Genomic DNA, 21,880 nt, shown 5'->3' with positions numbered 1-21,880 from the left:
TTGCTGTGGTCTGGAAATTCTATTTAATGCAGCCTGGATTGTTAGCTTGTTTAGCAGTTACTTTTTTATACAGCTGCCTCCATAAACTTACGATTAAGCCCCAAATTTATTTCACAGATGTGAGGTCTTCTCTATTATGCACGTAAACAGCAGCGGCAGCAACTGTAAACAATTGTCTTTTTATACTTATACTTTTTAACTTTTATGTTAAGATTTTTCATCATACATATTGTGGTTTAACCATCATTTTTTCCTTTATCTTATGATTTAATAAGTATCTTCTAGTCTTCCAAATAATTGATAAAAACAGTTGAGCAGTATAGGACAAAGAAGGAGCTCTGTAGCATGCTACGAAAGACCCTTCTCCTAACTAACTTGGAGTTGTTGATAAGTTTTGAGTACATTTGTTCAACCACCTGGTAGTACTTTGTATTCCTGCGTACTTATTAGAATGATATTTTCCAAAGCAGTAGCAAGGTATAAGATTTTACTATTAAAACCCTTAAACACATACTCTTTTGGGTCCAGAGATTCCCAGATTGTCCTTTTGGAATAATTCAAGGGTTTAGAGTTATACAGTATCTATTGAATTTTTGAATTTTTACTCAATTTCATTGAGAAGGTTGGAAGTTGTTTATAAATTGTTATCGAATATTTTCAAAGTTGAGTACTTTGATCAACTCTGTGGAGAGTCTTACTGTTTTTCTTTGTTATTCTTCTAAAAAGCCCTTTAAGTGTCTACTATCAGAGAGTAAAGTTAGCCTATTATTTTAACTTTTTTAAACTAGTAGGATGCGTTGAAATTACTTGTTTTGTCGTTATATAGAGAACATTTTTAGGTAATTTACAAAATTTAAAGTGTAGAGAGTCAAGGGAAACTTTCTTTGTAAATCTAGCCATTTGAAGAACACTTTATATAAATTTAGGGCAAATTTTTTTGGTTTACTAATGAAGATGGATAGTAAAAGTCAAACATATGTTTGAAATTCATAAAATTTTAATAAATGAAGAGCTTAGAATCAAATCTTTTCACAACTTACCAATTTGAAAGGTAGTCATCTTGTAACATTCTTATGAGATTTTGGCTTATGTCTTTCAGTGCTGTAAATCGAATACCTGTTATATATACAATGTAACTTAGATTATAAAGAAACTTTTGGAATATTATGAGTGGATCTGTGCATTTGGTCATCTTTTATAGCACAGCAGGTATGTCAGATGCTTCAGTATAAAGTAGTACTTTTTCTGATTTCATGATTCTGATTTATTTCAATTACATGATGCATTTAGTATGGAAGAGATAAGGAAAAAATTTTTTCCAATAAAATGGAAAAAAAAAAACCCACCCCTCTTAAATCTTGTTAAAAATCACCATGGCAAATACTGAATATATAAGACAGCTAGAAACTAAGCCCTAGGACCTAGTTCCAGCTCTACCACTTCAGTTCCTTTATCCCTAAAATGAAGGGATGGAACTTAGATTTTTAAGAACTTCTCAGTCTGTGAGTCTCATTTAGTAATAAGTTGAAGCAGTAAGTAGTGTGGTGTTATGGATAGAGTGCTGGACCTGGAGTCAGTAAGACCTGAGTTTCAAATTCAGCCTCAGACACTTAATAACTGTGTGACCCTGGGGAATTCCCTTAATCTTTCTTAGCCTTAGTTTCTTTATCTGTAAAATGGGGATAATAATAGCACCCACCTCACAGGGTTTGTTGTGAGGATCAAATGAGATAATAAATGTAAAGCATTTTGCAAATTGTAAAGCTCTATGTGAATGTTAGCTGTTATTTTTCACGATCATTACTCAGCTAAAGAAAACATAAATACCAACCAGTATCTTGGAGATATTGGTATTCTTGTCAATCACTGTGGTGTCAGAGGCAGACTGCCTCTTTTTGTGGTATTAATAGGAAATTCTGGATTTGGAATTAGAGGCCCTGTATTTGAATCCCACATTTATTATTTAGTACCTGTGTGACATTGGACGAATCATTTAACTTCCTTGGATCTCAGTTTCCTCATCTCTAAAACGTAGGGCCTGGACCAGACCTGTCTAGCTCTGATAGTCTGCAAATCTGTCATTCGTGGGATTTTGACTGAGGGATGATAACACAACTTAATTATACTATTTGAGAATAATATGAAAAGAAAAACAAATCAGAACATCTTGACCAAAAACCTGACCTCAGGTGGTAGAACTAACTGACCTAGTATCTATCTAATAATAATATCTACTGTTTAAATGAATAAAACTATTTTAGAATTTAGTGATGGTACCAAAATAATTAAAAGTCAATTCATTGTCACTGATTTGAAACTCTACTATACTTTCAATATTTAAATCTCTTGTTCTTGGTATGTAAACTCCTGTCTCCCCTTCATTTCCTCACCCCACCAAAAAGAATATTGGGAAGTTTCTTTGGAGAATGGGGGAGAGCAGAATGAATTGAAGACTGTGTTTCTTTAATATGTGTTGTTAAAGATAGATATTATAATACCAAAATAATAGACATAAGAAAAGTAGGAAAGGGGATATTATCTTGTTATTATAGGGTACTTCCCAAATTTGCGGTATGTGCAGTATGAAGTTAGGTGTTTGAAATTCAGAACCCATTTTCACTTGTAGAAACTACATAAATGATATGGTTAGGATCCCAAGGCAACCCATTGTTTCCCCCCCACCCCAAGCCTGTTTATCTTATAATGTACCTTATAAAACCTGCCATTTTATAGCATGAATTGTCTGGAGAAATGTATTCCAAGCCCTAGTATGGCATATCTCTGACCACTGTCTCTCTCATCCCCTCACCCCCCACTCAAGGTAGAAAATCGATTCTTTTCCTATCCATAGCATGCAGACATACACACTCCAGCTAGGGCAGGTGGAATGGGAACTTTAATGCATCCCCATAATGGAAAACTTGGGATTTTTGGTTCTAGGTCTAGTACTTATTTGGATGATAAGGTCTTTCAAAAGCCAGGGACTGGACTGTCAACTCAAATGAATGTCCTTTAAGAAAATAAGATAAGATGCGTCATTTGCCTATTTTAATATTCACACAATGTTTTCAAAAGATAGCCCTTGATCCCGATCTGTACCAGACAGAATAAGAGGATGTTTTTGTGGAACTTTTTTTTAACCTAAACCTACCCATAAATTTTATTAACCACCTTATGAAAAGCTTCTGGTAGAATGTGTTTCTTCTTGGTTTTTTTTGTGGGGTTTTTTTGTGTTTTTCTTTTCTTTTTTTTTTTTTTTTTGTATGCTTACAACAAATCATTTTTAATGAATATAAATAGTAATGAAACTGTTCCTTGAAATTTTGGAAGATTTTTTTAGAATGTTCATAATGGATATTAACTGTCACAACTCTTTCGTATTGAATGTATTACAGGAATGAAACTGAAGTCTGCTGCAATAAAACACTGAAGGCTTTAAAATGTTTTCTTGCACAAAACTCAAACTTTAAGTAGCTGCTTATGAGGATAGGGAAGTCAGGAAACTAATGTCTGACTCAAGATACAGGACAGCTGTTTGTTCATCAACCTCAACTGTGTGAGTAGAGCCTTAAGCCTGTAACTCTGCTTAGTTGGATATGGTGAATAAATTATTTTTCTTCTTTCTGTGAAGCTATAGTTAACTCAACATGATTAAGTATTTTAAAAGACTTGATTTTCTTCCCTTACCCCTGCCCCTTCCCCGTCCTTCCATGGGTAGGATATTGAGGTTGAAGTGGGTAGTGATAGTTTTAAGGAGTAATAGAAAATTCTTGGCACAAGTATTTCTGTGAGCATTAAGACTTATAACTAAATTTCGACTGTGGCAATGTTTCTTCTTTCATACCAAAATTATTCTAAATCGTAGGAATTCCATCTCATAAAAAATAACCTAAATCATACTTACAGGTATATGATTAATTTTTTACTTAGGTTACACTCCAAGCAAAATTGACTGATTTAAAACGTGTATTTTGTATAGTTTACATCTTAAAATATATGTTTACATGTATACATGTATATACTCATACAAGAGTGAAAAATAGGACTTAGGGAAATAATAGGTCATATTCATATTTAAAGCAATATTCTGAAAAGATATGTCATTATACTAAAAGTTATGCTTAGCTTTTGCATCCTTAATCGACTTTGGTATTTTAAACTCAACAGTCATAAATCTTTGGTTAAAGAAGCATTGATTACATTGAAATGGTTGTTTCTTAAATACAGTTGGAATTATGCATTAAACCACTTATTAGGAGACTTATTTTTAAAGTATGTTTTATAATTGCCTTTCTCTTGAGAAGCAAAATGTTAGCCTTATATAAGAATTGATTTGTAGAGCTTTACTATTTCTATTCGGTCTTTTCTTCACAAATTTAGCAGTGAGAGCCTCTTTGTGTCCAAGAGGAATATGGCATTTCATAGGATATTATTCAAAAGGCATTGTTTTAGAACATGAAAATATTTTATTTTAAAAAATAATGAAATTTTATTACACTTGGTCACTGAAGTTAAGTAATTACTGTTATACAGTTGTTACGTGTCAGTGTCAGGACCGGAATGAAGGTACTCTGATTCCAAGTCTAGTGCCATTATACTTCCTTTTAAGGTCATATAAAATGATGTCCTATTTTCAGAGTATTAAAGGGAAGGGAATCACTTGTTTAGCAATTCTTACCTTGTAGTAAATCTGTACCTTGGAGTTTATCATCTCTCTCTTCTGCTATAGTTTAGCCCTTTACTTTTTAATCAATGAATATCAAGAACAAATGGTCACAAACCTTCATGTAGTAATATTTGTTGGATCCTATATGAACCTGGCAAGTGTGCCTCTTTCAAGAAGTTGGCCCAAGACAAATTACCTTTAAACTTACTCTGGGAAAGATTTTTCTACGTGATTTACGCTTATAATTCTACGTTTTTCAAGTTTCTTGATGAACCTGTATGTAGTCCACTTTTTTTGCATTTAATTTTAATTTCATTTTTTCTCAATTACATGCAAACAGAATTTTTTAACTTTCATCTTTTAAAATTTTGAGTTCGCAATTCTTATGCCGCTCCCCACTCCTTGAGAAGGCAAGAAATTTGATATAGGTTGTACATGTGTAGTCATGCAAAACATTTCCGTATTAGCCATGTTGCAAAAGAAAGCAGACCAGGAAAAAACCGAATAATAAATAAACTGTACTTCAATCTGCTTTCATACACCATCAGTTCTTTCTCTGGCTGTGGATAGCGTTTTTCATTATAAGTCCTTCAGAATTGATTTTGATCATTGTATTGCTGAGAATAGCTAAATAGCTAAGTCATTCACAGTTGATCATCATATAGTAATGCTGCATCAGTTCATGTAATTCTTCCCAGGTTTTTCTGAAACCATCCTGCTTGTCATTCTTAGAGCACAGTAGTATTCCGTCAGAATCCTTTATCATAACTTATTCAGCCATTCCCCAATTGATGGGCATCCCCTTGATTTCTAGTTCTTTGTCACCACAAAAAGAGCTGCTGTAAATATTTTTGTAGATGTTGATCCTTTTCTTTTTTCTTTTGATCTCTTTGGGATACAGACCTAGTTGTGATGTTGCTGCATTAAAGTGTGTGCAAGTTTTATAACCTTTTCGATATAGTTCCAAGCTACTTTCTGGAATGGTTGGATCAGTTCGCAATTCCACCAATAGTGCTTCTTGCCTGCATTGATTTTGTTTGTGCAAAAACTCTAATTTAATCAAAATTATCCATTCTACACCCCATAATGTTTCCTTTCTCTGGTCAGCAGTCTACTTTTAGAAAGGTTGCTTAGTTGTTTTTTTCCTTCCCTTGAATAATTTTGACTAATATTAAGTCAAAAGATTTTGCTCTGCTGTTATTTTAATAGCTATCAAATTGCTCTGGCTTCACTTCTTTGTACATGTTATTGTTTGAGTCAGATTGTATGCAACTATATAAAACTGGAAAAGAGACTTTAAAATGTTTCAAAATTAGTTCAGGCTAACAGAATTAATTTAAGTATTCCTCTCCCTCCCTGGAATTTTGATAGAAACAACATATAAGAAGACCTAGAGGAAAAACAGGACTGCATTTGAATGCATTTCTTTCTGGAGCTTCTGTGATTCTCTACTGGTTTCTAAGAGACAGATTCCAGTATCATGATATCAGAAGTTTTAGAGGTACTTTAGACGTCACCTAGTCAGAGTCCCTTCTTTCCAGTGGCCCTGCAGCACAGCTGCAGTCTTGCTTGCAGTTGTACAAATCAACTTTTTAAAAAAACGTGACTCTTACTGACCTTGCCAGTATCAGAGCCATTACCACTCTACTGTTCCAGTGTATTAAATGTGTGCTTCAGATGTTCTCTCTGGGCTATGTTTCATATAGTGGCTAGAGTACCAGACTTGGAGTCAGGAAGACTTATCTTCATGAGTTCAGATCTGATCTTAGACACTGACTAGCTGGTGACCCCAGGCAAGTCACTTAAACCTGTTACCTCAGTTTCCTTGTCTGTAAAATGAGCTGAAGAAGGAAATGGCGAACATTCCATTATTTTTGCCAAGAAAACCCCAAATGAGGTCATGAAGAGTCAGACATGACCAAAACGACTAAACAACACAAGAACCTCAAGTTTCTTTTTACAATCCCTTCATTTAACAAATAAAGAAACTGAGGCTCAGAGAGATGAAGCGAAAAAGGTTGAACAGTTAATTATTGGAAAAGTCCAGGACTAAAACCAAGGTCTTCTGTCTCTCAGATCTCTGTGTTCTTGCTTTATAAGAGATGACTGATGTGCTGAATAGAGGGCTGGCCTTTGTGTCAGGAAGACCTGTGTTCAAGTACCATTCGAATCCATATTGGCTGTATGACCCTGGGCATTTGATCCCTCAGGGTCCCCAAACACTCTCTTAAAACTCTTAAGTTGCAGAGTAGCTGTGGCTCTTCATTTATGGAGGAAGGAAGCTCTCACTAGAAGCTCCTTACAAAGATCAAATCACAAGTGGTGTAAGTATATACCCATTTACATATATTTTAAGCATTTTAAAAATAAGGACAGTTACATTAAAAATTCTCATTTATACCCAGGAATTGATTAAGCTAGTTACATTCTAACTTTTTAAAGTTTGTTTATGGTTTTGCTAATTGGAAAGCAGTATCTGTTCAGTTCTCTTGTGTTAAAAGTTACAGAAACATTTGCTCTTAAAGTTATAAGAACTTTCAATTCTTATTTTGTGACTTTTTACATCGAATCATTTTTCCTTTAATTTACAATCTTGAATATTTGTAGGTTTTTACAATAGTGTGATAGATAATGCATGTTATTTGGTTCAGTGGGTAGACCAGAGAGCCTAAAGGCAGGGACAGATGAGTTCATTGTGGCTCCAGACACTTATTAGCTGTTTGATTCTGGGTAAGTCATTTTGCCAAAGATGGGGATAATAATAGCACCTACCTCCTGAAGTTGTAAGGATCAAATGCAATAATAATTATAAAACACTTATTACAGTACTGGGCACATAGTAAACACTATATAAATGTTATTATTATAGGACTACTTTAGATTTAGAGATATATCATCTGTATGTACCACAAAAATCAGCAATTAACTTGATAATTGCTGTCTTCGGTTCCTTTTTTTTCCTAAATACTAGGTTTTCTTCACAATTGTCCTGCTCTAAAAAACCTTATATTCTAAATCATAGAGAAGTTCACTTGTTTATTCACCTGGTCTCTTCATACATACTGCTTACATACAATTTAATAAACACTTGTTTTAATTTAAACCCCCCCCCCCAAAAGAAATAATTACAGTCAGCATTATATATATTATATGTAATAAATGTTGTTTCACATGTATTATTACTAATGTAATATATAGAATTTGTATTACATATTATATGTTATATTACATAGCTTTGTAAACAGTAAGGTTAAAAGTTAGGAGTTTGTGTGATAACTAAAATTGGAATTGATGCCGCTGCTGCATTTTGGTGCTGTTTTCAAAAACTATGTGTTCTTCAGAGGAAATAGGCATGCATAGCTTATTTATTTTTAAAATCAAGAACTTAAATGTATAATTATTCAATTAGTTTCTGTATCAGCAGATCCAGTGGATTTATTTTTTTCTTTATCAGCTAAATTTGAACTTCATGACAGGAAATACCTAATGGAAACAGTAGTAGCCTGGAAAATGAGAATCAGGTTCTGATCCCATTTTTACCATAAACTAGCTATTGTTACCTTGAGAAATTCACTTCTCACTTTCCCCTATCTGTAAACCAGAGGAGTTAGACTAAAGCCCCAAGACCTTTCCAACTCAGAAATTCTGTGATGACATCGATAATTTAGATGTGCCCTTCAAGTGTTTGAGACAGGAAAAGAGTCCTTTTAAGCAAGTGTATGAAAGGAGTGTCAATTTAGCATTCCCTTTGACGTGAAAGTAAGAAGTTGAAGGGTATATGTCTGGGTTTTAAATTAGTTGGATTTTTTTTCTGGGGTTTTGGGGGTAGATGGAAGTGTTGGGGATCCTAAATCTTTATGTCCCAGTTATAATTAGTGACACAAAAATAAGAATCAAGGTCATCCCTTATGTATACATTTGGAGAAATCCTTTCTCTTGGAATATAATTCCATTATGTTTTACTAGACAGAAACAGTATACTTTAAAAGTCCAGTGTCTCTTTCCAAGCAAAGACATTGAGCAGGAAAGTCAACAAGACAGATTGAAAATAGTTATAGACCCTGCAAATGATGACAGTTTCAAACCAGTCTTTATATGTAGTGAGGAAAACACTATTGGTGATCTAAATGATCCTATTTGTTGAGGTTATGGTCATTAATTCAATTAAGTAAACATTTATTAAGTTCCTATGATGTGCCAGGCAATGTAGTAAACACCGGAAAGAGGCAAAAGATAGCCCCTTAGCTCAAGGAGCTCACAATGTAATTGGGAAGAGAAATATGAACATAAGTATATATATATAATATATATATATAATATATACACACATACATACACACATATACACACATGTGTATATATGTGCAAGCTATATACAGGAGAAATAGAAAAAAATTAAAAGGGGGAAGGCATTAGCATAATCGTTAAACGTAGTAAAGTGTTGTATGTATGGTATACACAAATGGTAGTGTCTTTGAGCAAACACCAGATATTAGTGTGCTTAGGGGAAGAATTAGGAGTGAAGCTAAAGATATTTGGCCCTTTGAGTATGTGAACTTTGGAGTTTGTTTCAGAATCTTAGGGACTTAGGTTTAGAATAATTAAATATTTGTGGAACATTTAGCAAGTTTATCAGTATTCTGTGTGATATGAAAAATATGAAGAATTGTAAAATACGGTCTTTGACCCTTTGAATTTTATAATCTAACTAGGGAGACAAGTTGTAGGTTTGTGGAAAAAAACTAGAGAATGATTAAGTATGTGTTATAAGCTATACATGCAAAAGCGATTCAGAGAGAGGGGAAATCAGTGGATAACTAGAAGGTAAAAATAGAGACTATTCTGGAGGAAGGAGGCTGCAGCACCAGTGAGAGCTTAGACTTGGAGGCAAGAATGGACATGGTTATTATGTTCAAGGAGCACAGTGACCTGACTGAACAGAAGGGTTTATATTAAGATGTTGCACTTTTGGATTTTATTATAGAAGATAAAGTTGGATCAAGATTATGCAGAGCATTAGAAAGTAGGCATAGAAGTTGAGTTTTAATGTAATTGATAATAGGGAGCTACATAGTTCTTTGAGCAGAAAGTGATGAAAATAGCTTTAGAATGTTTAGAGTGTTTTGGATATGTAGAACGGATTGTAGGATGAAGGATGGGGGAGAGACCTACCAAGTGTATTGCTATAATCTTTATGAAGTGAAGAGGGCTTGTATATTAGGTTTGCTAGTTTTAATTACAAAGAAGAAAGGATGAAGGAAAAAATGAATAGGCCTTAGTGCCAGAATGGATATAGAGGACAAAAAGGGAAAGAAAAAGAGTCAGAAGTGATGCCAAGATTTCTAGCCTGGAAGGCTGGTCAGATCATTGTAGAGATACTAATATGTTTGTCAAGAGACACTAGTTTAAGGGAGAGCACTGAACAGTGCACATTGTGGATACTTAGTTTTTTGTGGGGGATGGGAGGGTATCTGAATTGAATAATGAGTTTGTTTTGTGCAAGTCCCGAAGAAGATGGGAATCTTTCTTGTGTGTAGGTTAGTGATTAGCTTTATAAAGTAGCAGATAAATCTCTTCCTAGGAGCTAGAGGAGCAGAATGTATTGAGCTGAAGAAGGGGGTGGGAATTATGAGGGAACATATTTTGTTGGTAATCTCAATCTTTTCTAGAAACTGGGGAATGAAAACATTTATAGAAGGTGAGGGTATTGGGCACTTAAGGAATAAAATTTACAATAATTCCTAGATTGCTCTATATGTATTGGATACTCCAAAACAGTTAAGTGCACATATAAGAAATGCTGATTCTTGTCAAGAGCCAACTTTAATGTGTAATTGACTACTTCTTTACCTAAGAGCAGAAAGGGAGAAAGCATGTTGGTAAGACTGAGGATTTGATACAATGGCTCCATGCAAAGTCAGGGGTTAAGGAATGATTGTGTGGTAAGGCATTCCTAAGTGTTAGAGACAATTATATTGAAATAGTTGGCCTTGGAGTGTGAAGATTCGGAATCCATTGTAATTGTGAGAAGACTAAGAAAATGGATAAAATAAGAAAGAGTGAAAATCTCTTTGAAGGTAGATAATAGATATGGAAAGGCATGAAAGAGAAGAAGCCCAGGCAGGAAAAGGCAGGAGGGAAGGTAAAGAGAGGGAGAACAAGGACAGGCAATGTGACTGTGATGGAAGAGAATGAGCACTAAATCTCAGAGATCCAAGGAGGATGATAACTCGTAATGATGATTTTTGAGGGTATAATTAAGTTACTGCGTGGCTTTAGAGGTCTGTGAAATAGAGGATGGCGAAAGGACCCTGTGGTCTCATCACGTATGCTGAAGTTTCCAGAAATAATAGATACAGGATAGAGGGAAAAAAAAACAAAAAACTGGGAGCCAAGTCAGAGTCATCTAGGGAAGAAATAAAGAAGCTTTTGAAGCAATGATAGTTTCAATCAGTAGTGTGGTAGATAATGATCATGTGCATAGATAGTTGTATAGAAGCAAAACTATCTCTAACACTTCTGTTGCTAAAAACAAAAAACTAACAACTTGGGGTCTATCCTGTGCAGCCTCTTCTGGGCTCTCCTTTTCTTCAATGTCAACTAACTTCAAAAAGAAATAGAGGAAGAGATCAGCTCCCCTCCCTAATGGATTTCCTTTTCTTGTGCTGGGTTTGTCCTTCATTCTCGAAGAGGACCATGACATCAGGGAGATGATGACATGATTTGCAGTTGACTTTGATTTGAGTGAGGGAGGGCTGTGCAAGGTCACCAGCCATACTTTCTCCTCCAGAGCCATCTGGGTCCAGTGGCCTGATAATTCATCAGGACAACTGGAGATGGCCCAGGATGCATTAGGAGATCCTGGCCCTTTCAGGCTAAGGTCTTTTCAGGTTCTCACTTTGAGTGAGGTAACGGCCATTCAGTGAATAGGCCTCTTTAAGAAATTAATCAAGGGATGGCCCCTTTAATCAAAAACTCACAGTGGTAGAGCTATAGAATACTCCTCTATCATTGGTTATTGTTCTTGCTGAGGAAGTAGGGGTGCTAAGTTGTTCTGTGCCCTTCAACTTTATCTTACCAAGCTCTTTTTCTTTTCTTTTCCAAGAACAAGTAATAACTTTAGATTACCCTCACCTTCAAATTTTTCTATCCAAGTGCCCCACCCAAGGCCTATCTTTTCCTCTGAAGTTCTCCCACATTTCACATTTTCCTATTACATCTCTTTCCTTTACCTTCATTAAAACCCTGATAAATAATAATAGTTAGCATTTATTAGTACTTACTGTGTTCCAGGCATTGTGCTAAGTGCTTTATAAATATTCTCTTTTGATCCTCACAATATTCTTATATCCTCATTTTTATATATGAGGAAACTGAGACAAACAGAGGTTGAGTTTCTTGCCCGAGGTCACACAGCTGTGTCTGAGATTTGAACTCGGGGCTTCTGACTCCAGGCTTGATGCTCTATCCACTTCGCCACCTAGCTAGCTGCCTATTGATTCTGTCAGTGCTATTGGTCTCAGTTTGATGTGAGGCAAAGTATTCTGACTAAATTTATTCTGCTTGGCACTTATTTGTAAAACACTGCATCAGGTGCTGAGGGTATGATAGAAAAGTCAGAAGGCCCCTGTTCTCAAGAACCTCACATTTTAATGGAGGACACTAAATGCATGGAAAGTTTCAGCTGCAAATCAAGTGAAAGATTCTTGGGGTGCAGTGGCAAAACAGATGGTAATGCCTCTTCTTTAATGTCATTTCAACAGCTAAAAGTATATCAGTTCTGATCTGGTGTTGAACCATCTTTACAGTGTCAAGGACTTTGACAGGAACTTTCTTTTCTTCCAAATGCTCTTGTATTCAGAATTGTGACTTGTGTGAGAGGTGGTGGTGCTAATTTGATTAGCCTGGCATATACTGCCTCCTGTCTATACCTCAGGGTACCTTGCTTCTTCTACTAGGTTATGAGGCCTTCCCTTTGTTTTGTAGTTTGTGAAGGCTACTGAGCAATAAAGGATAGCCCTTTCTTTAATCCTCCCTAGATTGTTTGTACTCTAGAACAGTTAACTTTTGTATGTATATATTTGGATGAATGCCACAAGATAGGAGAGGTATTGGAAGGTTTTTTGTTTGTTTGTTTTACCATCTTGACAGCCCTGTAAGAAAAAATGAATGAAAAAGTGCAGGGAGGGGAAAATAAAGTTTAGCAAAACTAACTATATTATTGGAATAGCTGAAGTTAAATACAGTGTTCACACCCATAGGCTCCATTTTTGTAAAGAAGCCTTGGAGGGGATAGCTTCTCACATCTCTTCTTTGAGGTCAAGATTGGTCATAATTTTGCACCATTCAGTTCCATTTTTTTATATTTTCTGTTTACATTGCTATTGTTCTTGTGTATGTAGTCTTCCTGGTTCTATTTATTTCATTTTCCATCAATTTGTATAAGTCTTTTCCATGCTTCCTGTAGTGTCTTTATGAGGAAAAATTGAATTCAAATGGCTTTTTTGATCAAGAAGAAGTAGACGTGTTGGTTTTGAAAAATTCAATTTGTCACACGTTTATTAAGCACTTACTGTTAGTTCAGTGTGTTGTACTAGGCCGTGATAACATAGACAAATAGATTTTGATCCCTGTCCTCAGGGAATTTAACATTTTACTGGAGGGACACAAGTACACGAATAGTACTGTACAAGATAATTGAACAAAGGAGTGAGGGGAAGGGATGAGATGGGGATTAGTAAAGAATTCTGAGAGGGAGTGTTGAGTGTATCATGTCAGGCAGAAAGTTAGTGAAAATCTGTGGAGGTGGGTGATGGAAAAGCTAACTGTCCAATTTGGCTAGAATATAAAGTGAATGAAGGGAAGTAATAAGAAATAAGGTGATAAAGTTATATAAGATTGTGATGAGCTTAAATGCCAACTTGTGGAATTTGCATTTTATCCAAGAAGCAGTAAGGAGAATACTTGATTTTTTTCTACTTCATATACAAAAGGTTTTTGAGCAGAAGAGTGACATTGTAAAACAGGCTCCTTTGAAAGACTATTTTGGAGACTACTTAGCAATTTGAGTTAGGGAGATAAATTAGGAAACTCTTAACAATTTTGTTAAAAGGCATTTAAGGCTTGGTTGGGCTATGTGAGTAGAGGAAAAAGTACAGCTACTGAAGATATGGAATCGACAGGACTTGAAAACTGTTTGGATGGGTAGGGGGATGGGTGGAAGGAAAGGTTAAAATTGGAACATGATTCTGAGTTTAACAAACCAGCATGACTGGGCAGATAATGGTGCTATTGACAGAAATAAGGTGTTTTGAAGGTAGTTGGGGGGTTAGAAGAGAAAAATGTTGACATATTTGAGATATTTTGGGAAGAACTTGTTATAAACTGTTCTTTCACATATCTTTTGATACAAAGGTGGCTTAGGTAGCTTGCTTTGGTCAGATTCTGTGTGTATAGAACCAGATGTAAAATAGTTTTGGGTTTTAGGTTGGCATGTGTTTTCTGCTGGATATTTTCTAGAATCCACTTATAAAATGGACTCCAAAAAGCTTTCCTATATAATCAAAGGTACCTGGAAGGAACATCATATCATTAGTTCTCCGTATTCTACAATGACTTACTTTTTATGCTAAAAGGGTACTTCCAAAGTCATAATTTGATGGATTCAGTATGTACATTATTTAAACATTAAGGTACTTAATAAAATTTGCCATTCAACACAGGAGGAATTGTCCTTAAATAATAACCCTGATATTTTAACCTTATTAGAACTTGATTGTTATTTCTCTGAATTAAAAGAAAAGAAGGGCCCCCAGTATTTTTCATGATTCCTTTGGGAAAACTGGCAAAATAGAAAAGGAAGTTCTTTTGTAACTTTACAGTTGAACTTTATATGGAATTACTCACATGTTATTTTGAAGATTTATTGTATTAATTTGGAGGGAGCATGTTGGAAACCATTCCTTATGCTGTCAGTTAAGTGTTTTTCCCCTGCTCCCCAAGTAGAAGCCTTATTCAAGAGTGTCTAAAAAAACTAGTTGTTGGCTGTGTCAGGTGGGAATTGCTGTTACATAGCCAACTGTCTTTGTAGTCTGCATACTTGTTCAAATTTTTTAAAATTTGTGATTGCAGTTGTCTTTTTGCAGCACCTATTAACTGTAAATCTGCATCTTACGATGTCACCTTTGTCAGCCATGTATAACAGACCATTCTGTCCATCACTGTGGTTAATAATGGACTGGACTAGTGGTTAATATTGATACAAGTTTTCATAGAGGCACAAATGTGAATTCTTTAAAGTGTTTCTCAGGCTCCCTTGCTTTTGACTGGCTGCCTTCATCTCACCAAAGAATAGCTATTGTACTTGAGTATCTTGCTTTAGTTTTTCTGTATCTGTTCTCTAAACATCTCCAGTCTAAAGAATCTTTTGTTGTAGTAGTACTAGCTTACATTTAGAGAATGCTTTACTTTCTCATTTCATCCTCAATATGATTTTATGAATAGATAGTGTAAGTATTATTATCCCTATTTTACAAGTGTAGAAACTGAGGTTAGAAAGGTAAAGTGATTTTCCCAAAGTTACAGTAGTTAGTGACAAGCCTGGGGTTGAGATGTAGGACTAGTTCCAGATCTAACGCTCTTTGCGTTGTGTTGTGCTCTCAAGCCTGCTGCTTTCCAGAATTTTATTTTTAGTCATCATGACCTGTGTATGACAATTCAAGGCTTCAGGCTTTGCTGAAGACTTTGCACAAAAAATTGGACATGAATACTTCTTTTATATATTTTCAATGTAATCTGGAGTTTGGTACCTCGTCCTTTGAGGAGTTTTTTGTTAACAAGATTAGCAACATTTGGATATAATTTTAAAGACTACAAAATGCTGTAATTGGCGAGTTAGGTAGCATGTGTATATTCTCATTTTATAGCTGAAAATCCTGAGGCTCAAAGAGATGAATAGACTATAGGAAAAATTTCACACAAATGTATTAAAAATTCAGAGCATGATATGCATTTGGATGAAAATCTTATAGAACTGGTCTGTTAATACATATATCTTGGATACACACCTCAAATAATGTACTTGTTCCTGGAAAGAATAAACTAGGCTAGGTTGAAATTGGGGAATAGTGTAACACTTTCAAATAACTCAGACTTTTTTATGAAACAAAAACTCATCTTTACACTATTGTTCTTTCCATGATGCCACATGACTTGAAAATACAATAATGGCTACAGACTACAGAATTTTACCAAAGGTGAATTTCATGTGAGATGTGAATTTTAGATGTATCGTGAAAGAAGTGGCTGAAAAGAAAGTGTTCTGTCAATGTAGCAAGAGGAAAGGATAGTTGTTTCTAGAAACAGCAGAACAGGATTCTGCAGCTGAATGGATATGGAAAGGAGGGGGAATGAGGAGTCAGGGAAAATTCTGTGAGGTTTAAAACCTGAGTGACAGGATGGTGGTATCCTTGTTCTAAGAAGATGGGTGGGTTTGGGGAGTTGGACAGGTAGAATAAGTTTCATTTGGGCCATGTTTAGTTTGAGTTGATGATAGGGCATTCAGTAGGCAGTTTGTACTGTAGGGCTGAATCTTAGGAGAGAGACTAGAGCTGGATATATAGATCGGGCAGCCTTCTGGCTATATAAATCATCATTAACACCTTGGGACCTGATGATGTCACCAAGAGAAAAGAGAAGGCCTATTGTCGGTGAGCAAAATGGGCTCCTTAGCACTTAGTTCAACAAGTGCCCTTGAATTATTTGGCTTTTGTTCCCTTTGAGTAATTCATTGAGCTTTAGTAGGTGCTAAGCCCCAGACCCAAATCCCTATTAGGTGTAAAACCTTAGTGAGTGTGGATTGGCAACTAAGGTGGGGTCCAAGGTGGTGCTAACTCCAAGGAGGGCCTAGTTTACATGTCTGGGAAAGCAGAGGCTTTTAGACCACGTGGCTTTAAGTCCGCCTCTTTGTGACGATTCTAGGTCAGGTGGGTGAGTTGCATGTGTGATTCACCCCTGACACTGAAAAAGATATAAAAACCAGGGATTGGCTGGCTGTTCTTTGGAGCTCTCTTACCCACAGCAGTGGTGGCTTGCGTGACTGGGCCAGCCCTTGTTCTGAGCTCCTGGGCTGAACCTAGACGTTGGTAACTATGAATTGTATTGGGTCTGTCTGTCTGTCTGATTTGTTTAAGAGCTCTGGAGATGGTGTTGATGAGGAGACTCTGGGCAGCTGTAGCTAAGGAGCCATCCAGCTTGTAAACCCAGATGCTGAGACTTTGTTGAACTCTGGTAACTATGTATTGGGATTTGAATCAGACAAGATCTGCCTGTTGGATGTTTGTAATTTGTTTGCATTTTGTTCTGAAGTTCAGAGTGCTGGCTTTTTCCTCTGAACTAAGTGAATGATATTTGTACGCTGAATTAAAGTAAGCTTGTCAACCTCTTCACCTTGCTTTCCTTAGTTCAGCAGATCAAAAGAACCTGTGCTGTTGGCAGCTTTCTGGGTGCTGGTTGTGGGTGAATCTTGCACCCCCACAGAAGCTGCTAGCCAGATTGTTGAAACAGGCCTACAACATAGTATTGGGGTACACCCATTGTGATAAGCTTAAAACTGCACCAGATTTTTGGAACACTATATGAATTTCCACAGGAAAACAAGTAGTGATAGGAAAAAAGGAGGAAGGTAGGAAGAAGGGAATCACCACAAACAAAACAAACTTCTAATCTCAAAGAAGGCATTAATGGAAAAGGCAGAGTGGGAGACTGGTGGCTAAAAAAAAACCAACTAGAATATAAGGGGAAATCACTTGGGGAATGGTGGAACAATTTTTGTGAATGCAATGGAATATTACTTTGCTGTTAAGAAACGGTGAAAGACATGCATCACTTTAGGGAACCTTGAGCAATATTTAACTGATGCATAGTAAAGTGAGCTGAATGAGGAGAACAGTTTATACAAAAACAAAGTATTGTCAAGGAAAACAACTTTAAAGACTTAGGGAGCTTGTCACTCAGTGTAGTGATGGCCATGTCTTTAGAAGACTTAGAGTTAATCTTGTTATCCACTTCCTGACAAAAAACTTAAGGACTCCAGGTGCGGAAAGAGATACATGTATGGATATGGCTAATGTGTGGCTTCTTTCAGTTTGTAATTGGAGGGAGAGGGTAATTGTCATGATGCCCCCCCAAAAAAGGAGAGGACCATTGAACCATTTTCAGAAATGCACAAAAGAAAATAGAAGGAAATTCAGAAGGAAACACAACTAGTAGTATAGTTTGGAAAGTAATGTGTAATTTTGTACTTTTTGAAAAGTACATAGTTTAAAATGGAGATTTACAGTTTCATATAATACACTCATGTTCTGATCATCTTTTTGGTTTTTAATAATGAAATATAAAAGTTTAAAAACTGTACTTTTATATTTGATCTTGGAGGTAATGGAGAAACCCTGTGGTTTATTATATAGAGGGGTGAGATAGATTTATGCTTCAGGAAAAGAGATTGAGAAGCTGTGTGGAGGATGAATTGGAGTGGGGAGAGACTTAAGGCATTAAAAGTCTGTTACAGTAATTCAGGTGAGAGGTGTTAAATGTTAGTTACTGAGTGAGATAAGAGGATGTATATTAGAGATGTGACAAGTAGAAACAACAAAATTGGGCAAATTAATTGCATATATTTGAGAGTGAAAAGTTGAGGATGACAAAGTGTTGTACACCTCAGTGACCAGAAGGATGGTAGTACCCTAGATAGTAATAGGGAAATTTGGAAGGAGAGTAAGGGACAATGCCTGGGAAAAGATATCTGTTTTGGACTTGCTGACTCTGAGAGGCCTGCCAGACATATAGTTGGAAATATCCAATAGGAAGTTGGTGATTTAGAGTATTAGAACTCAAGAGAGAGAATAGAAGTGGATATGTAGATCTGGGAATTATCTGCATAGAGACGGTATTTGAATTTATGGGAGCTGATGAGAGAGAAAAGGAGAAGTGGGACCCCAGTATAGAGCCTTGGGACATACGTAGTTATTGGTTGAAGGTCTACTCAGAGAGACTGAGGAGCAGTCAGATTAGGTAAGAGAACTAGGAGAAGATAACAGTCCTGAAAATCTAGAGGAGACAGTGTTTTAAGTGGAGAAAGTAGTCTACAGTGTCAAATGCTACAGAGAGGTCAAAAAGGATGGCGATTAAGAAAAGGTCATTAGATTTGGCAGGTAAGAGATCATTGGTAACTTTGTAGAGAAAACCACATCTTACTGTCATTATTTTTATAAGTTGAAGTAATGCTGGCCTTATATGCCTTGCTGGTAGAAGAAATTGGCCTTATTTTTAAACTGCTAGGCATAATCAGTAATCAGCAAGTATTTAGGAATGGCTTTATAAATGCTTGTTAATTGATTACTTCCATTTGGCACCATGTGTGTAAAGAGTACCAGGTAATCCAGTTATCTTTTTTTGGATGACACAGTGACTGTGGAATCTTTTCTGGTCTTATTTTTTGGTACAATAAATGTATTCCTATGTTGTTCTGTCATTTTTCAATCGTGTCTGTCTCTTCATGACCCCATTTGGGGTTTTCTTGGCAAAGAAACTGGTGTGGTTTTCATTTCCTTCTCCAGCTCATTTTAGAAGAGAGGAAACTGAGGCAAACAGGGTAAAGTGACTTGCCCAGGGTCACTCAACTAGTAAGTGTCTGAGGCTAGATTTGAACTCAGGAGGATGAATCTTCCTGACTTCAGGCCTAGCACTTTTCTACTTTGCCACCTAGCTGCCTACACTATTCCTATGTAGGCCTGCTTAAATGTTGAATCAAGCAACAAGTAATGTTCTTAAGTTTCAGGTGCATTTGACTTGGATTTTTAGAAATCCCACAACTAACAGGTCACATATTTGAGTTTTTCCCCTATTATATTATGGATTGCACTAGGCCATTTGAGAACTAGTTGGAAATATGAGTTTCCCTTCTCCAGTACAGTCTTTACTTTGTACCCTGTTCAGCAGTATGTAGCTGCTGTGTCCTTATATGTGGGATATGATATCAACTATGCTGCTGTGGTCTTTGGGGTCTTTACTACAAACTTGATAGCAGGGTGGTGAGAAAGGAAAGAGGAAGATATTTTCCTAATTACTAAAATGAGCTTTAATGTTCTCATATACTTCATATGTTTGTGGCCTAGGGTTTGGGGAATGAGTTGATTATCATTGAGTAAGGGGGATGTAAACATTTTGTCTTTCAGCCCAAGCTGCAGAGGGAAAGACAGCCTGACATAGGGAAGTGGGGACAGCTACATAGAGAGAGAACTGCAAAACATCCTCAGTACAGTAGCAGGCCTGTACTCCAAATCCAAAATCCCTATACTTTTTCACCAGAGTGAGTAAAACATGTTTCCCTCCTTTGTCAAAGCAAAGTACTTTTGTATGTCATTGCAGTATTTCTTAGCTAATTCTATTATAGCTTTCCTTTCTTTGACCTCCACAGATAATTTCTTGCCCTCTGGACCATCCCTCTTTTTCCCATAACACATCTGTCTCTGTGTCTGTCTCTCTCTTTGTCTCTTTTTCTATCTATCCATCTCTCCCCACTGTTTCATGTGAAACTTTAATATAAAGTGAGTTTTGTTGGCAAACACCTGTGGTTATTTTCCTTTGAAAGATATTATTACTCTGCTCTCTTCTGGCTTCTAGAAGCTACTGCACATAACTATTAGTAAGTTGTCAAGTAAGTCACTACTCAGTTAATTTACATCAGAAAAAAATGAGTCATATACATAGTAAACAATGTAATTATAATATTCATATTTAAAGTGACTTGAGTTTAGCTTTCCTAACATGCCTACTACCAGTTTTCCCGTGTTCTCTGGAAGATCACAGTATAGAGAAGTCAGTTTGGATACCAAGTTAAAAAGAAGAGATCAGTTTTTACCACAAGGTATTCTAGTCTTATAATTAAGACAGTTTCCCATCCTATTCTCTCCAGTAAAAACACAAGTAGTAGTAGTAATGAAATCTGCATTCTTAACTGCTTGCCTAGCAGTCAGTAATCCTCCTATTTAGTTAGATATCTACCTGTAAAATTGAATTTTTAAGATATAAGCAGAGGAAGATGTGTTCATTTTCTTTGTGACTAATTTGTCTAAAAAGGAAAGACTTTTGTTCTTATAAATAAAATGAAAACTTAAATGTTTTTGGAATTGAAATTAAAAAGGACTTTATTTCAAATATGACATTAGCACTAGTCTCATTTTTCATTCAGTGTGAGTATTAATGAAATACTTAAGATGGACAAGCATGGTGGGAATTTCTTTGTTGGGGAATAAATACAAAGGAAGTAAGTTTTGTTTTCAAGTATCTTATGATCTAATTGGACAATAAAACCTATATACTTTCCTCTAGCAAACATTTATTAGACACCTCTGTGGAAGGTATTCTGCAATCTACTAAGGAAATAGAATTGTTTTTTTTGCCTATATTATTGCCTTCAGGGAGCTTTTATGTTAATAGAAACATACAGAAGTTAAATAACTATGCAAAGTACATCGTAAGTTGCCACACATGAATGGTGTAGAGGCTCTTAAACTGTAGGTCTCGACCCAGTTTTAGAGGCACTGAAAGGGAGGGGTCGAGAGTGGAAAAAGTTTTAAGAAGCCCTGGTGGACAACTTTTTTCACGTGGAGCTATGATTTCATAGATTTCTGAAGTACCCTTCAATGATGCAGATCACCACTCATCCATGCCAGCTCATCCTGTGTAACTTTTACCTATGTTTTACTGTACATTTACTACTGGGGAGCGGGGGAAGGGTGTCTTTCTTGCTTTCTCCTGGTACTACAAAAATACTAGTGTGTACAACCTTGACCACTGAGATTCAGGATAGAGGATAACAGAGTGTGCTGAGGCAGTCAGGCAATGTCTCCTGAAGGTCAGTGATGGGGATTTTAACTGTACTCTTGTAAAAAAAGAAAGAAAGAAGGGATCCAAACAATCTGAGCCAGAGGCTTATGTTAAGGAATGGGGATTTGGGTGTTCAGATAACAGTAATAAAACCAACCTGATTGGTGTTGAGGTATTTGCATTTGGGGAATGAGGGAAGATAAAATTAGATAGATGGATTGATGTCAAATTAAGGAATTTTGATTGCCAGAGTAAGGAGTGTTAAACTTTTTATTGATATTTGGGCTCCCTCAGCAGGTTTTTGAGCAAGGGAATAAATGGCATGAT

General features: G+C 36.1%; 1 protein-coding gene across 9 annotated transcripts in view; it reads left to right on the top strand.

The window, feature by feature from the left end:
- Nucleotides 1–21,880, top strand: part of ZFAND6 (zinc finger AN1-type containing 6) — a 101,362-nt gene that overhangs the window by 53,746 nt on the left and 25,736 nt on the right. For 3 of the 9 annotated variants that reach the window (XM_036734796.1, XM_036734798.1, XM_036734801.1), the window contains one exon: nucleotides 19,900–20,033. The exons of 2 other annotated variants lie outside the window; for them this stretch is intronic. The gene's annotated coding sequence lies outside the window, so the exon portion shown is untranslated. Of the gene's footprint in view, nucleotides 1–1,099; nucleotides 1,210–3,395; nucleotides 3,557–6,907; nucleotides 6,991–19,899; nucleotides 20,034–21,880 lie in introns of those variants that run through there. 4 more of the 9 variants (XM_036734799.1, XM_036734797.1, XM_036734800.1 and 1 more) reach the window with 3 other exon arrangements.

The sequence above is a fragment of the Trichosurus vulpecula genome, chromosome 8 (genome assembly GCF_011100635.1).
Source record: "Trichosurus vulpecula isolate mTriVul1 chromosome 8, mTriVul1.pri, whole genome shotgun sequence".
Classification (NCBI taxonomy): domain Eukaryota; kingdom Metazoa; phylum Chordata; class Mammalia; order Diprotodontia; family Phalangeridae; genus Trichosurus; species Trichosurus vulpecula.
The sequence above is the reverse complement of the archived record's forward strand: the minus strand, read 5'-3'. Positions and strand labels throughout refer to the sequence as shown.